The 17,375-nt window shown below is 39.4% G+C and overlaps 1 protein-coding gene across 1 annotated transcript in view; it reads left to right on the top strand.

The window, feature by feature from the left end:
- LOC119562872 (trophoblast glycoprotein) overlaps positions 1-17,375 on the top strand; it is a 48,963-nt gene that overhangs the window by 27,929 nt on the left and 3,659 nt on the right. The window contains exon 3 of the mRNA XM_037875986.1: positions 1,794-1,858. The gene's annotated coding sequence lies outside the window, so the exon portion shown is untranslated. The remainder of the gene's footprint in view (positions 1-1,793; positions 1,859-17,375) is intronic.

Here is a 17,375-nt window from a genome sequence, read left to right on the forward strand (position 1 = left end):
AGGATACAATAGATATACTTATAATATAAATTCAATTCAATATAGCCCCATAAAGCAATAAATTACTTTAATCTTATTTTAATGGGTGCATTCTTCTCTAGAAGAAGTTATTATAACGAAATATATTAAAGCTCCATGGGCATAAGTTGATATATTATAACTTTAAATTTAATTTAATATATCCCCATAATTTAAAACCATAAATCACCTCCATCTGATTATAATGTGGGCATTCTTCTCTAGAAATACACAGTATTTGTATTTATATTTGCATAAATGAAGCTCTCACAAGCTATCAAAGTAGCGCCAAACAAATTGCTAGAAGTTTTACCATGGGATACAAAAATTCAAAAAAAGAAAAAAAAAGAGGAGCAACAAAAGGCGAAGGAGCCTCGGGACTGCAGGAAAGCATTCCAATTGAAAGTCAAAACAAACGAGCTGCTCTTTGGGGCCACGCCCCCTCACTAGCTGCCGCCTCCGCTCCTGACATTGTCTTTGCTGCTCATAAACTTTTTGGCTTTCGGCACGTTTTGCCATTATCCATATGCTGCTGCCGAAACCCCCCTACGCCGGCGCCCATGCTTTGCATATGTGTGCAGTCGCAACCGGAAACGGAAATGAAGCACAAAAGTTCAGTTCTGACTCCTGGCAGCCATAATAGTTAACTACACATTTGTTGGCCCTCCCAGTTCATCCCCCATCAGCTATTGTTTAAAGTGATTTTATGAGCACCGAGTCCGACTCCTGACCATGATTTACTTAACCCGAGCAGGGGGAAAAAATAATATAAAAGCCGAGCGCTCATAATTCATGGCCAGCACTAATTGTCCATCTGTCTGTCTGGCTGCCTGTGTAAAACCATAATTAAAAGCAGACAAAAGGAAGGACGATGGGGTGTTATCGTCTGTTTGTAGACTTGGAGTTTTATTTTGTTTACTGCCAGCCAGAAATTGAGCTCAGAAGTTCCGAGAACTGTTGACGAAAGCGGCTTTAAATTAAGTCCTCTGTCCAGCTGATGGCATATTGCGCATACGTCATGTGGGCCACAGGCTAAGGTGGGGGGCAAATCTGGTCGAGGACGCCCTTTTGTGCTTAGTAGTCGCCTTCCTCTTGACCAACCGAAGTTTGTCACTGCTGCTGCTGCAGTTGAGGGATTGCCCAGAGATTTATGCTCTAAACTGGTTAAAAGCCTCGAGTGCTTTGTTGGGTCATCAAAATATGACGTAACCACTGAACCATCCATCGAGGATAATAATTAAGTGCCTGCCGAAAGTCGATGGAAAAATAAAAACATAAAATTTATATATGCTTGCAATACACTTCAGGAACAGTAGTCCTTGATGAAAGCCCCATTTTTTAAAAGAACTCTTGATAAAAACCCCTTTAATAATAAAACAGATTTTCATACAATTTCGGTTTAAGCAAAAAAAAATCAGGAATTGATTTGGTATGCATTTTTAGTACTTCATGGGACTTTGGCAAAATGTTAGCCTAATCGCTTTAATTAAAAATTGAGTGTAAAGTATTTGCAATACATGTGTTTTTTACTCATACAAACGTGTATACATTTTTTGTGGTTTATTTTTACTGCCTTTGTTGTTCTAGATTTAATCAGTAAATTTGTTAAACATTTTGAATACAACTTTAATCCCTCCCATAAATTGTATGGTATTTCAGCCAACAGAATTTAAGTACGAAATGCTTAATTAGTTTAAATAGTTTTAAATTATTTCCCCAACTACCTACTCGGCATAACGCGCTAATAACTTTTTCCTCAATTATTCCCATTGCAGAACTTTGTGGCCCAAGTGAATTGCAAACAAATCAGTGCAGCCAGCAAATAAATAAATCATTTGAGGTAAGTTTCCAATGCAGCGCGATAATGAAAACAAGTTAAAAAAAAACCTGAGGGCGAAACAAAGAGCGAAAACTACAAACTGAAAGTCATTTGCAGTGCTTACCCTCGCCACATCCGCAATTTCAATTACACAACTTTTCGTGGAGCGCGCAGTATTTGCTCATTAAACCAAGGGGAATCTCCGACTGGAAACCGAAACACAAATGTGTAAAACTCTTAGTAAAGGCCATGTCAGACTTAATGGTTTAATTAAATGGGATTTTAACTAAAAGGGCATAGGGTAGGGCTTAAGAAAAAGGAACAGAGTGGAAAATCCGAGAGGATTTCATAACAAACATGCCACTTCAGTGTTTGTCAGCACTGTGTGAAACTCAAGAGATCTCGAAATTGCTCATACGCCACGTTGCCTTCGGCACTAGCTAAAAAAAAGACGGAGCAGCTCGACGAGCTGCAGCAGATGTTTGCCTAACCATCCGCATAGCTCAAAAGGAGGGGGGGGGGGTTAAATCCATCTACAAATTTACCCCCCTTTTCTAACCCCCAGAAGATTCTCATCAAAACGAGAGCGAAATGCAATTCAAGCAATTTTCAATTTTCATTTTTAGACCCAGAGACGGATAAACCACTCAACAAGAATCTATGTACACAAAGAAAAAACGGGTGGGCTAAATTAGGTCCTATGATTAATTAAATACATATTAACAAAATTTAATTTTGATCGGGAAAATTAAAAAACCAAAAAGTCAACTAACCTTATCGAATTTTAATGTTAATACTATACTTTAAACATAATATTTTGTAGGTGATATAAGGCAATAAACGACCAAAGATCTATGAAATTTATTATACGAAGAAAAAACTTGTAGTGCCATCTTAACTTAACGAAATTTAGGTTAAGTTCTGGTCATATTTAACTTTTATTTATTAAATATCAAAAATATTTTATCATTTTTTGTGGAAATCATATGTTACTCTTTCAATTTGGACTATTTTAATAATTTTATTCAGTGTATTTATATCCATCTACAAAGCCTCCTCTTTAGACCCGCTGCAAAGTTGTCGCGCTCGAGAATTGCCATCATTCCTGCTGGTCTAAGGCCAATTTTTCGATTCGCTATCCTTGCGCGTTTGGCGAATTGCAGTCGGGCGTTAGGCCATGCCACGCCCCCTGACCCCCGCCCCCCTTTTTCAGCAACGATCCCCTTGAGCCTTAAGCAATGCGTTAAAATCGAAAGAGGAAGAAAAAGCGAAAAACTTTGGCTAAAGATTCCTTTTGCCTCTTGCCACTTTCAAGTTTTCCATGGCCTTTCACCTCTTTCCTTATTTTCCTTTTGGCCTCGTCTGCTTTTCCAACTTTCGCTGTTGTTGGGCGCAAAATGAAGGTATTAATGTTAGATTTTATGGATTCTTTTCGCAGTTCCTCGCTTTTCTTTGAAATGGCATCGGGTTTCCCTTTCTTTAAATGATTCTGTGTTTTTTTAACTTATTTATCTCTCGTTTCTTTGGGTGAAAATATAATCGCGAAGAGTATTTAAAACTGCGGCAAATGAAGCCGAGTTAACAACTGGCAATGAGCTTTGGGGCTTCCGTTAAGTGCATTCGAGTAACCGTAAGCTACTCCGGTTAATCTTCACTTACTATTTTATATCTCAGTTCTCTTTGAACTTTATCCCTTTGACGTAGTTTAAGCTTCTAGCCAGCTAGTGAGTGGAAAATGACCGGAAAAAGAGTGTGGAAATGTAGAAATGGGTGTAAAAGGGTTAGGGTTAACCAATCTCCATAAGTTTAAATTTGTAAAATTTAATCCCAGGATATTTTTATTCGTATTTAGTGTATATTGTAGGTTAATTTAGGTGATAACAGAGGTTAGCTCAAAATAAAAGGGCCATGAGATATATAAGGCTCCAAAAAAACGGGTTCCTAAAAATATTCAAATAGTAATTTAGTAATAGTTGAAAATTTTTTGGATTGACTTATGTTTTTTTAAATCCTTTTTTATTATGATAATTGAATACAAAAAATCAAATATACATAATTCCTGGATAAGCAGCTTTTAAACTACAATCAATTTAAACGTTTAAATTTAATTTGCATTTCCGACAAATAGTTTTTGCTCTCCATTCTCCTCATTCCCATCACACCATTTCCCACAAATGGGAATTCTGGGAACAAAAAAATATATAGTTCACTTGGCAAACGATTAATATCTGACCCCGGCAACAAAACTGACAAATTTTCACAATTAGGATAGCCAGACGAGGCTTCTCTACCCTTTTCGCCCTTCCATGGAAGCTTTGCAAATATTTGCGTGCAATTTTTCATATTAAACGACAGGGGCGGCGGAAATAAAAATGGCAGGGGTTACAAAAACTCGGGGCCAACTGTGATCAATCTTCGTGGCAGGCGGAGCAGCGAGTGGGGTTCTAAAAATGGAAAAACGATGCGGAGGACAAGGCAGTTGCAACACATTTTGGAGGTCCCCAGGCAGTGCTCAGCCTGCCATGTCCTGTCGGGAATGAGGTGAAAGTGGAGGAGAAAGCGGAAATAGAGAAGAGGAAGATGGCGGATGGAAGATGGCAGATAGAAAGGAGCAGCAAACAAGCAACAGGAAGAGCAGCCTTCGACCATTGGCCCCAAACCGGGAAATTGCAACATATTTGCAATTGTCGTTGGGACACCGAAAAGGACGAAAAGGACCAAAAAGGAGGCAAAGTTGGGAAAGGACCAAGGAAAGAGGGCTTCTGGCGGCGGGCAATTGCCCAAATGAATGAAGATGAAGTGAACCGGGCTCGGGCGGCACTTGAACTGCCTGCCAGTCGGCCACTCCTCGTCCAGGATTGATTGGCCTCCAGTTGAAGTCGCCTCGGAAGGGGTGAAAAAGTGTCACTTCGCGCTCGCCCTTCACTGACCCCGGGCCGTTTTTGCTCCTCTTTTTGCCCTGAAATTAGTTGGCCTGTCAAAACTTAACGAGGCCAACGGGTAACCAACGATGAAGACGATGATGATGGCCCAGGCCAAGTCTCGTCTCGTCTCTCGAGGGCTTGGTGCAATCAAAGTGCAACAATGGAGGAGCGGAAAAAAGTGTTTGCGAAGTGGAGAGAGATGAACGGAGTTTCAGTTCCGGAAAAACTCACCATGCATTTTATTATCAACCCTCATTTATAGGTCTAACAAAATATAATGGGTGTTCTAGATGTAATATAGGGCTAATTTATATGTTGGTCTATTCAGTTTATTTTTGAGTAACTATTAAATCTAACAAAATGTTATATTTCTTAAGATATTTTCTTTAGGATATCATCCAAATCTAATATAATCAACTTTCTAATATAATGATTTTTAAGCAGTACTATACACTTGTTCTAAACTCATGAAATAAATCAAGTGTTAACTTGTTTTAATGCCTTTTCAAGCATTTTTTACCCTTTTGACCCGAATCGATTTATTTTAATTTCCATTCCATTTATGGTAGTACCTTTTTGATCCTTTTTTTCCTGCCCTCCCATTGTGTTAAGCAAATATTTTACGTTTGTTTTTGGTCGACCCTTATTGTTGTTTTTCTGAAACTATTGCTGCTTTGTTTTGCAATAAACACTTCGTGCTCCTTTCAGCTGAGCAACTGCCCTGCCCATTGACATTACCATTACCATTACCCCTGCTGTTGGCCTGCCCTGCTGCCCTTTTCCGACCTCCAACCCCCCGACCTGCGACCTCTGCAGCGCCCTTCAACGCTTGCCAAATGACTTTGGAATAGTTTCTCTCATTTCTTTATGGTCTCAAACCATTGCCTCTGTTGCGGTTGTATACGTAGTTGCCAACCTTTGGCCTTTGCCGTCATTTGTACCACTGCTACTCTCTGGGCCATGGCGATTGTGCTGTGCTTTGTCGCTTATCTGCTTTTCAGGTGCTTTGCTGCGTTCTTGCTTTTGCTTTTGCTACCTGGTCATTTCACAGCCTCGGCTTTGTCGCTTATCTGCTTCCTTTTATTACTATTACTTTTCCTGATCTTTGTTCTCCTCGCTTTGATGTTGCAGTGCTCTTATTCCCCACCTTTTGACCTCTCTGTAATTTAAATTGAAAAACTTCTGCTGGTCTCTTAAATTCTGAAAACCTATCGCTAACTAACATCTTCCAGAATCTGCAACCTGTGCTGGAATTTCCATCAACTGAAAGCTTTTAAAGGTGTTATTTAATTAATTTTCGGTTTTATTAGCATATTGCCCAGATGGTTCCCAGAAAAAGTGAAACATTTTAAAAATTAATTTGCATATTTAAAAAGGAGCTGCGACCATAAAAACGCTCGTTTATTATTCAATTATATTCCATTTTTTTTTGTTGATGTTTGGAGGAAGTGCTTCATAGAAAATGTGGAAAAAATCAGGGTGGATTTTCAGAAAAATCACGATGCTTTGTTTGCAATCTAACCACAGTGATGCCACGAACAATGTAAGTCAACAACGGCGTTGATATCCTTCATACGCCATGTTGGTCATATTCCACATACGCACTGTCTGCCGGCCTGCATGTGTGGCTAAAAATCGTGTTGATTTTACCGCAACAATGCACCAGCCTTTCGGCCATTTGTTGAGTCTGCTCCACGGCCCTGAGCAAAATTACCTTGTCGCTATGGCTAAGCTGGCTTCCGTTTTGGTTTTGTACACCCTACTCTTTGAGCTTGCGGGTATATTCCATTAGTGCAACAGAGATACCAGCTTTTCCCACATAACACTGTATATGTACTTTTGATAATAAACCATGTTGGTGAGAAAGGATGTTCATAAAGGTTCCAATTCCTCTGATCAAGGTTATGGTGAATAACACTAAAAAAAGTCAATTACAGCACTCAAAATGTTCAAGATGAAACCAAAAAAATATATATAGCTAATAATAACTACACAGAGAAAACTATATAAGAACATTGTTCTTGAATTGAGAACATTCGTCCTTAAAAACCGTATAAGTACATTTTGGTATCAATATAAGAACGAAATGGTGAGGAGAGAAAAGTTAAATTGAGTTTATTTAACAACTTTTTGATAAGTATACACTAGGGACTGAACTAATAGTTTATTTGTACATAAAATGTACTTAAATACCGCCAATTCAACTTGATTCGAGCAAAATAAAAACATGTTCAACTTAAAAATGTCGTTCTATTTTTAAGAACATTTTCAACTCAGATGAGAACATCAGAATTTTTTCTGTGTATTTATTATATTTTAAAAGTATTTATTCACTAAAATTATAATACGAAAATTACATTACATATTTGAATTAAATACAAAAATGTAATATTCATTACAAAATATATTATATTAATTGATTTTATTTTAAAATATTTGAATAATGTAGAAAATTTTAGTTAATATGTATTTCATATTTATACATCAAAGTTAAAATATTTGGCATTTAAGAAACTGTCGTATTAAAATAATATTTCAGGTAAGATAAACCGTTTTATGTTCCATTTTTATCAGGAAATAGAGAATATTGTTTATAGTTCCTCGTTTTTCCTGCCCCTGTGCATCTCGACCAACTGTTGAGCCTAAACGCTGACCCCTTCACCCCGGGTCTAACCTTTTGTTTCCCCCCCCCTTCCACCTCTTCCCCCGCACCCTTTGGCATAGTTTTCGATCCCAAGGCGCCTGCAACTATTTATAGCCCCCACTCATCTGCACCGCTCGCTGCCCACTTTCCGCTGCTCTCGAAAGCGTGCTACAGTTTTTGTAGCTCTTCGCTGAGTTGCTACCCCTTTCGCACCCCCTCCCCCCTCCGTGCAACCCCTTTTGGCCACTCCTTGCTGGCCACTTGTCAACTGTTGACGCTTCTTTGTTGTCTGCCTCTTGCTGCCGGCTGTTCTCCTGTCTCCCTTGCTCCTCCGCTCCCCCGCTCCGGGCGCTTGTTGCTGTTGTTCGTGCCGCTGCTGTTGATTTGCCATCTCTGTCTGCCGCCTCACGGGGCTGTCCATTTATCTGTTAAAGCACAAGGCAAACAGCAAACAGCCAACGGTAAACGGAGAGTGGAGAAAGGACAACGGAGAAAGGAGAAAGGAGAGTGTAGAACCGAGAAGCAGAAAAACAGGAAGCAAGCAGCCGTGTACAGCTCTATCTTTCTACCTCTGTCTTCTGCACTGCGAAAAAATAAGGGGTATTTGGTATTAAGATAAACTTGATTTATTAAGATATTAAGATACTTGATTTTTCCGATTTACTTTTTTCTATTAAAACACTTTTAAATTACAATTTTCTGAATCGTAAAAAAAGGATAATCCATAAAATATTAATAAGATCCTTTACTTTTCAAAATGAATATATGTATAATGTTTAGGGCTATATAATATTTGAAAACTTCCTCTTTCGAACGTTTAACTTTTGCTTATAATTTATAGCCTCAATTATTTTAAAATTAAAATGTTTAAACTTATATTAAATAATTAGTTGTAGTTAATATCTCATTATTTAGAAGCAAACTAAAGATTACATTTTTTTACTGTCTGTTTTTCTTCTACCAATTTATTTCTCTCAGTACACCGAATACTTATACAAATAAGTTTATACATACATTCTACATTTAATCAACTTTTACCAAACTTGGTGTCTAAAATGGCAAATCTTTTGGTGTGGATTAAAAAAGTTTCCGTTTGTAATAAAAATTAAACTTGTTGTTAAGTTAATTGTGAACTGCGACTTTTTGTGCTGTGTAGAAAAGGACATGGGTGTGTCCTCCATGCATGGCAATCCAATTATCATACGGCCCCTCGGCGCTGCCATGGCGCCCGGCGAGTCTAATTGGAAACAAACAGCTTGGCCCTGTCTGCATGCACCCCCCACCCCCTGCCATACTTTATACCACCCACCACCCCCACCATCCAGCCCCAAAACGCCAAGAGTCCAAGTCAAAAGCCAGGCCAATAAAAAGTTGAGCAACAAAAACAGCGGCAAAGAAAGCTGGCAAAAAACTGAAGGGGGGCGGAATAAGGAAAGAAAAAAATACAAATTTAGTAGATTTACATTTCCCCAACTCCCATAGAATTTCCAATGCAAAACATTGCGAGCCCTAGGAGAAAAGCTTTAGCTTTTGGTCGAGCCTGCGTTTATTTAAATTCATTCATTCGCTGTTTTTATGCCACCAAATTGTTGGCCAACTCTAAGGGAATGGCAAATACAAAAAAAAAAGTATAGGAAAAATAACGAAACACATTTCCCGTCAACGATGAAATCGAAAATATTGAATTGAAAAGCCAAACTCGATGTCACAAATTCCCCGCCTTCATGCCCGAAAAAACGTTTATACATTTTTAGGTTTTTTTTCTCTGCTGTTTCAGTTTGGGCCACAACATAAAGTTGATCGACCAAAAAGCGAGGAAAACGGGACAAAGAACGCGTTGAAAAGTTTTCCATTGAAAGGGATGGTCAGAAGGGGGCGGGGGAGGGGTGGAAAATTGGAAGGGACAGATTCAATGAAGCAAAGCGTGTGCCTTGCAGCTTTATTCGCGGTTTTGTTTACGCGAAAAGTGTTTCACAAATTGGATTGATCCCAAAAGTGAAAGCGGAAAGCGAAAACAAAAGCAACTTGCTCGTGTTAAGTGGAAAGTGAAAAACATGAAGTTGATGCAACCACAAAAACGTACTTAGAAGTGATTAAGGCACATTATTTCAGTGGCTGCATAAATCTCGAGAATAAATTCGAGAATTTAAGCAACGAAAATAAATGGTTTGCCATCGCACAGCCAAAATCCAAGCTCGTTAATATTAAATCAAAATATTTGCTATTTTGATTTAGATTAAGCTTTCGACCGCAAATATTTCGTACATAAATGGAGACTTAATTTATTCATTTCCAAGAATATTCATGGTTTATTTATTTTTATTTGCTAATTAACACCTGTCAAAATTTAATTCGATTTGGTGTATTAATATTTCCTTAGTTACTAGCCATTTTGAATGCCAAAATTCATCTCTCGCAATTTCTCTAATTAATTTATTATGAACAAGTTGTGGTGTTATTGAAGAAAGACTTGTATATATGTATCTTAAAGATAGTTCCGAACAACAATCATATTTATTTTCCTCAGCTTATAACTTAAATTGGTTTGTATAAGCTAACCAGTTTCAATTTCTCTTTTATAAACAGCCCTTGAGCATCAATTTATCGTGTTTATTATTGCACTTGCCTGTAAACACTATTTGCCTTTTATTGCCAGGATATAAATGTAAGCATTAAACACATATTCACATCGTTTGAAAAGTCAAAGCCCTTTGAGTCCCAGGAAATAAGTCGAACAAAAAGTGTTATGAATTCAGTGCTTTGCACTACCCGCTGAGGTTTTTGTGCCACTCCTCCAGTTGACAAACAAAAAACCAAAACTACAAAAACCAGCCCCAAAAAATATGCAAACGAAAACTTTGTCGCAAAACGGCTGAGAAAAAATAGAGGGAAAAACAAAACAAGCGAAAAACACAAATGGGAAAACAAATACGTCATAGCCAAAGGGGGGCTGGAAAAGGGGCGTGGCAGTGGGTAGGCGCTTTGCGATTCCAATGCGACCGCTTTTAATGCAATTTGTAAGTGTCGTGCGAGTTGGGCGCGTTTTAGACGCGTTTCGAGCGCGACTTGCCCGCGACTTTGCCTGCATAAATTTGCAAAACAAAAGGGAGGTGGGGGGGGGGTATTTCTGGCCAAGCCCTGCAATTCGTAATTGTCGCCTGGCCCATTCTTTCTATCTACCTACATTCCCTCTATCCACTTAAAACAAAATTTGCCACTAGCCTTTTCAAAATCTCTAAAAAACTTTTTCTCCATTTGACAAAATATCCTAGTAAAATATTATTTTGGAGCTAAGATACCATTTAATTTACAAATATACTCTTGATATAGAAAAATGGTTATGGAACATAGAATGTTACAATAAACATTCATACAGAACTTCAAAAATTGTATTTCCCTATTAAATTTCTTTTTTTTATTTTGGATTAATGAGTTTGCCAATGTTTGAGTGTTTTTTTTTTTAATTTATACTGATTATATTAGTTAAAATGTATATGATATTCAGTCCTGACACTTTTCATCTATAAATACATATGCTGTCCTCATTTCATCTACCTTTTTTAAACAATATTTAATTCCATTGCATTTTTTTCCAATAAAATTTATAATTTTCAAGGGCTTATGTTAGGTTTTATTCCCTTTTCTAAGTGTACTCCTGCTTCCCTTCAGCAATCGATGGATTTTTGACAGGAATCCTTGTTAGGGGGCGATAAAGGGTTCGGGGTTCTGCTGTTGCGATAAATGCTGTTCGAAAACGGATTGCAAATGCCGCTTGCATTTTTGTTGTCATAGTGGTTGTAGTTGCTGTTGTTGTTGTTCCGGCTGTATGTAGCTCTTGTTGGCAACACGTGCAATTTTCTGCCTGGTTATATGCACTTGGCCAAGTGTTGGCAACGTGTTTCGGGTATTTTTGCCTCTGCATCTCTATCGATGTGTTCGTTGGATGAAGAAGTGTGTGCTTGTGTATCTCGTTTTTGCGTTTAATTCCAATTACCAATTTGAATGGGATTTACGTTTTAAAGCTAGGCCAGAAATGCTTAAATCGAAATCAAGAAAATCTTCAAAAGAGTTTAAGTTGGCCTTAGGAATAAATGATTTTTCAAATGAAAATGAATTTTCAATCCTGACATAAAATTTAGCAGGGAACCCTTTGGGAAATCATGAAAATCTTCTAAAGAGTTTAAGTTGGCCTTAGGAATAACTGATTTTTCAATTGATACTCAACTAGGTTTATTATCCTGACATAATATTAAGCAGGGAACCCTTTGGTGTATTTAAGACAAGTAAAAACTATTACAAAAGAATACACCTTAAGTAGGAAATGAAACTTCCCTGAAATTAACTTAAGGCAGCTTGCAAAACACGTGCTTGCCGCAGGTTTATGCCATTATCCCCTTGCTCTCCCTTGCTTTCCCACCATTGAACCCACTCACCTAATGACCTTTCCTTGCCACGCCCCCTCACCGCCCGCCCCCCGACTGGTTAACCACATCATAAACCTGGAGGTGGTTCCAAGCACCCTGCCCCTCTGCCATATTGCCATTTTGCCTGGTGGTGCGAGAGTGTGTCTTTAAAAGACCACAAAGCCACAATTCACACTCTTGGCCAACTTTCACATTCTCCCCCCCCCCCCCCCCCCACAGTTTTCCCGTTTGGCGTGTGAAAAACTTTGCAGACTTTCCAGCTACCAAAGAAGGCAGAGGAGGCAGCTCCACTTACTTGGCCATTGAAGTGCAATTAGCTGTCTGCTAATTACATAGTCCAAGCGGATGCGAAGGCTTTGACCAAGACGCGATGAGGGGCGGGGGTCCTGTGAGGTGGTCCTGCCACGCCCCTTTTCGAGCTGCCTGCCATTGTGGCTTCTGTATTCTGTCAGACTCGTATTTTTTGCACTTCGCACCGCGCCACTCATAATGAAATTATGAAGCCAACGTGCACCAATTTCATATTGTGGCAGGACTCCTTGCTCCGCCAACCTCCATCCTCCGCCATTGCATAACCCCCATACCATTCTGCAGCTCCTGGTGAACTTTCCTAATTGAGTTTCATGCAGTCCCGGCTGCCAGGGCAGGATAGTAAACCATGCCGGGACTGCAGTCGCGTTTAATTGCATTGGCAATGGGAGCGCGGTCCTCAAAAGCCAGCAGCTCTAGCATCTGAGCAACCGCCAGCAGGTTGACAATGAACATGGCCAAAATGGGGGGGGAGCTATATATATGTGTTTAAGGACCTAGGATGGCCTGGCCAAGGGTAGATTCCCCGACAAGTGTTGCCTACTTACTCGCGTCTCGGCTCCGCGGGCAGTCAATGAGGGCATAAACAACCCTGAACAAAGCTGGCAAGATGAAAAAACAGTTCCTGCCGTAACTCAGCTACACACTGGGGAAAATAAGACGGATCAGAAGGTAGAAATCAGCACAGATTTTAACAGTTTACAGCTTTAATTTACCAGTTTACCATCTATATATATAAAGCTTACCACTCGAGATTGAGAGTCAATGCACAGCGACATCCACGCAAGTGAGACTATAGTGTTTACTATAGTAAATTAATATTATTTGAGAACTAATTATATTTGATAAATATTTTTTCAAAACTACCATAATAAGCTTATAGTCTCACTCCACCTAGGGGACCATTAGTACTTGCTTTTTGCCTTGGCAAAATCTGAACTTTCTTAAACGATTTATGGATATAAAGTTTGAAACCCATTTTTCACTACAGAAAAAACTCTTCGAATAATTTCACCAAGTTCACTGAAGTTTATTGCAGCTACGCCTCGATATACTTGATGTTAGATTAGTGTTTTCTCACTGGAGGCCACGTTGCCTACTTAAAAACTGCAGGGCAGCCCGCTGGAATTTATTGCCAGCCCAAGAACAGTAAGTTGGCCATTTTTGGCTGCTGGCAGTGGAGGAGGACCTAAAGCCGGAGTTGGCGAAAAGCTTTTAAACATTTCAACATTTCTCACTCCCGCTTAATGACTGCCGGGCAGGACATTAAACGCTTGTTGGCCGCATTAGGATTTCCGTAATGCAGTTGGCACAGCGAGGCGAGCAGCACTTCACCGGCACCTAGATCTCCTCCTCCTCCGGCTCCTGATCCTCCTGCTCCTCCCAGCTCCTCCCCCTACTTTCACCCATTTACCCAGTTGGATGCGAGTTGCAGCTGCGAAATTCACTCTGAAGAGCTTTTCATTCGCAAGTGTTGCCCGAAAGTATGCAACGAGTTTTGCCAACAATGAAATTTGACTGGCGAAACTCCCAAGGACATCCCATCCCATCCCCCATCCCCAAAAGTGGGGGCGTGGCATCGCCTTTCAGTGCGAAAAACGTTAAGAGCCTTGGCCACAGCATCCGATTGAGGAGAGCTGCGATAATGGAGACATCTGCTCAACAATTTTAAAGGCATCCTGAACTGCGGGGGGGGAGGATTATTTAATGAGGAGAGCTTTAGCAAAACGTTGGGAAACTTAAGACAAGACCTGCAGTAATTAAGCTCGTTGGTAACGGTTAAGTTACTATATTATATCAATTTTTATACCCGTTACTCGTAGAGTAAAAGGGTATACTAGATTCGTCGGAAAGTATGTAACAGGCAGAAGGAAGCGTTTCCGACCCCATAAAGTATATATATTCTTGATCAGGATCACTAGCCGAGTCGATCTAGCCATGTCCGTCTGTCCGTCTGTCCGTCTGTCCGTCTGTCCGTCTGTCCGTCTGTCCGTCTGTCCGTCTGTCCGTCTGTCCGTCTGTCTGTCCGGATGAACGCTGAGATCTTGGAAACTATGAGAGCTAGGCTATTGAGATTTGGCGAGCAGATTCCTGAGCTTCTTACGCAGCGCAAGTTTGTTTCAGTAGAGTGCCACGCCCACTCTAACGCCCACAAACCGCCCAAAACTGTGGCTTCTACAGTTTTGATGCTAGAGTAAAAATTTAAACTGAAATGAATTGTTCTTAGCAATACCTATCGATTGACCCAAAAAAAAGTTTGCCACGCCCACTTGGACGCCCACAAACCGCCCACAAACTTCAAAAAACCGTAAATATGAACGCGGATATCTCGGAAACTATCAAAGATAGAGTATTGGGATTTCAGATTTAGATTCCGTAGCTTTGTACGCAGCGCAGGTTTGTTATGCGAATATGCCACGCCCACTCTACCGCCCACAAACCGCCCAAGCCTGTGGCACTCAAAATTTTTATGCTAGATAAAAAATTTTAACTGAAGTGTATTGGTCTCGTCAATACCTATCGATTGATCCAAAAAAAAATTTGCCACGCCTACCCTAACGCCTACAATGCTTAAATCTGTCTTCCGCCGGTAGGTGGCGCATTTAAATCTCGCTTTGCTGCTTGCATATCTCCATTTACCTTTGGTCCCTTTAGCTGAGTAACGGGTATCTGATAGTCGAGGTACTCGACTATAGCGTTCTTCCTTGTTTATGTTGGATTGTTTTTAATCTTGGTTTTCAAACGTAATAAAAATGTTAGTTAACAAAAATCTTAGACTGTTTTTCATTACTATATATTAATTTAAATATTTTCACGTTCTTATATTAAAACTTAGTACAAAGTCTGTGTGCTTAAATTAAGTTTCATGAACAAGATACAAGATACAAAATCGCGATAAAAGGCAACCCAAAGCGGAAATTGCAAACATCCCAATTTGTTTTTAGCAAATGTCAAATGATGTTGATAGGGAAAATGGCGGCGATAGTCGAAAGCGAACCAAATTGGCTGTCATTAGTTGGCATAAGCTGAATTCGGGTGTGGAAGTGACTTTCCTCTGGGATCTAGTGACACCACCCCGCCATATCTCATCGTATACCATGTACCATACCATACAGTTATGCTCTAATTAGACCACACAATCGTAACCACGCAAACACACAAAGTCGGCCACACATATGCACGCACACACAGGAGTCCAAAGCTCGCTCTCATCGTGCATTACAAATTGGGGGACCACCTTTAATTCCACTACCCCATACTCACCTGCTCCACCTGCTCCTTCTTTGTATTGCAACTGCCAAGTGCCTGGCACTTCACCACTAACGAATTAAAAGACGAGGGGGACAGAGGGGGAATTAGAGCGGGAGGAGTCATGCAAGGGAAAAGCACGTAAAAAACGTGAAAAAATATTAACAAACAGGGGGGTACGTTTGCTTGGGAACCGAATCCTGAAATACCTTTACGGATTTTAGTATATCAAAAGGAATAGCTAATATATACATATGTACGGAATGGATGATAGATGGATAGCTTAGGAAAATATATATTTCATTATATAATGTTTCCAGTTCTGTCCGATTGTAATTAATATATGATTATTTCAATTTAATGATCGTGGGAGATTCGAAAGGTTATCTAAATAGTAACCAAATGGTATACTAAATTGGGTTTTCCGACTATTGTAACTAAATGTATTTTTAATTAAAAAATAAGAAATAATGATTATCTGTCCGCAATATAAATATGTTCTCAAGAAAAAAAACATATGTTTCTTACAAATGATTTTATAAAACTAATATTAAACATCACTATATCACATAAACAATTAAAATGGGTTTTAGAAATATTTATATATATTGTAATCACCTCAAAAAAAAGTATGAAAGTCTGAGTAAAGTATTATATCTTATAACAGCACATAATATGAGATTGTTATGGGTAATAAATATATACCTTGGCTCGACCGCCTTTCAAAGTAGAAATACCTTTTCCGATATACTGCCCTTTTGTCCCTTCAAACGGTTCCATTTAAGTGAATTATACCTTTCGCGAGGGTATAAAGACACAACAAAATGTTCACCATTATTATTTTCCTGGCGCTTGTTACATACATATTATGCCACTGCTGTTGTTTCTGTAGTTGTTGCTGTTTCTTTTCTGTATTATTATTATTTTACGCGCATGCATAAATTCCAGCGAGAAACGAAGCGAGTGCAGTAAAGAAGGAACAAATGCTGTTTGTTTGCCTTATTATTGCAGTGGAATGGCCAGGGGCGGTGGAGAAAGGGGGGCTGGCAAAGGGGGTGGGGTCTTGAAGGTGGGTAGGTGTGTGTTATTGCAACAGTAAACACACAAAGCAAACAACAACAAAGACATAAAAGTTGAAATTAAAGTAAAACGGCGGGGGGCAAGGGGGGTGAAAAGTGTGGCTGCTTGTTAGTCCGACAAACCGGAAGTGACTCACACATATGTATACATGTACATACAAACAGCGTTTACTTTCAACGGAAGCTTCAAGTGCAGTGCAGCTTTTCTTCTTTGTTTGGGCCCTTTTATATTTTTTTACCTTGCCTACAAAGTGAAACAAACGTTTGTGGGTGAAAATTCTGGTGTTGGAAAATCTAAACATTTACAAAATTCTCAACCAATTCCACTTATCTCTCCACTAATTGGTAAATATTTCCGATTTGTGGTGTATAAATATTTGAAAATTTGTAAATTTCATTTACATACGCTTAGTTATCATAAATCCACTCTGGGAAAACAGCAACATAATTGGCAGTCCAGAGATAATTGAGTGGCCTCCAGAAGCGGCACCCTGCTGGGCCCATTAAAACGCAGTTAGTTTTCAATTTTCCCAGGCAGGAATTTGATGCGCTCATTAGCATCGAGTGACCCTTGGTCAAACGCCCGCTTTGAACAGCAGCAACATCCAATTGAGAGCACCCTCTCGACAAGGAAATTAATGGACGCAGTGATCCCATTCAGGATATTCCGGGATAGGGGCTTCATTTTGTCGATTCTGTTTCGCTTGAAAGGGGGATGCTTTTCAGATCCTTGGGGTCTAACTAGCCATCAGCTTTTCCCAACAATCAGCTTCAATTTAGGCAAAAACTTAAATAGTACACACAAAAAAGTTGTGGGTAAAAGTTACCAATACAGATAGTTACGTAACTATAAAAAAAGTTACGTTTTGGTGCTGTGTATTTGCATTGGTTACTGTTTAATAGTAAAAC

The sequence above is a fragment of the Drosophila subpulchrella genome, chromosome 3R (assembly GCF_014743375.2).
Source record: "Drosophila subpulchrella strain 33 F10 #4 breed RU33 chromosome 3R, RU_Dsub_v1.1 Primary Assembly, whole genome shotgun sequence".
NCBI lineage: Eukaryota > Metazoa > Arthropoda > Insecta > Diptera > Drosophilidae > Drosophila > Drosophila subpulchrella.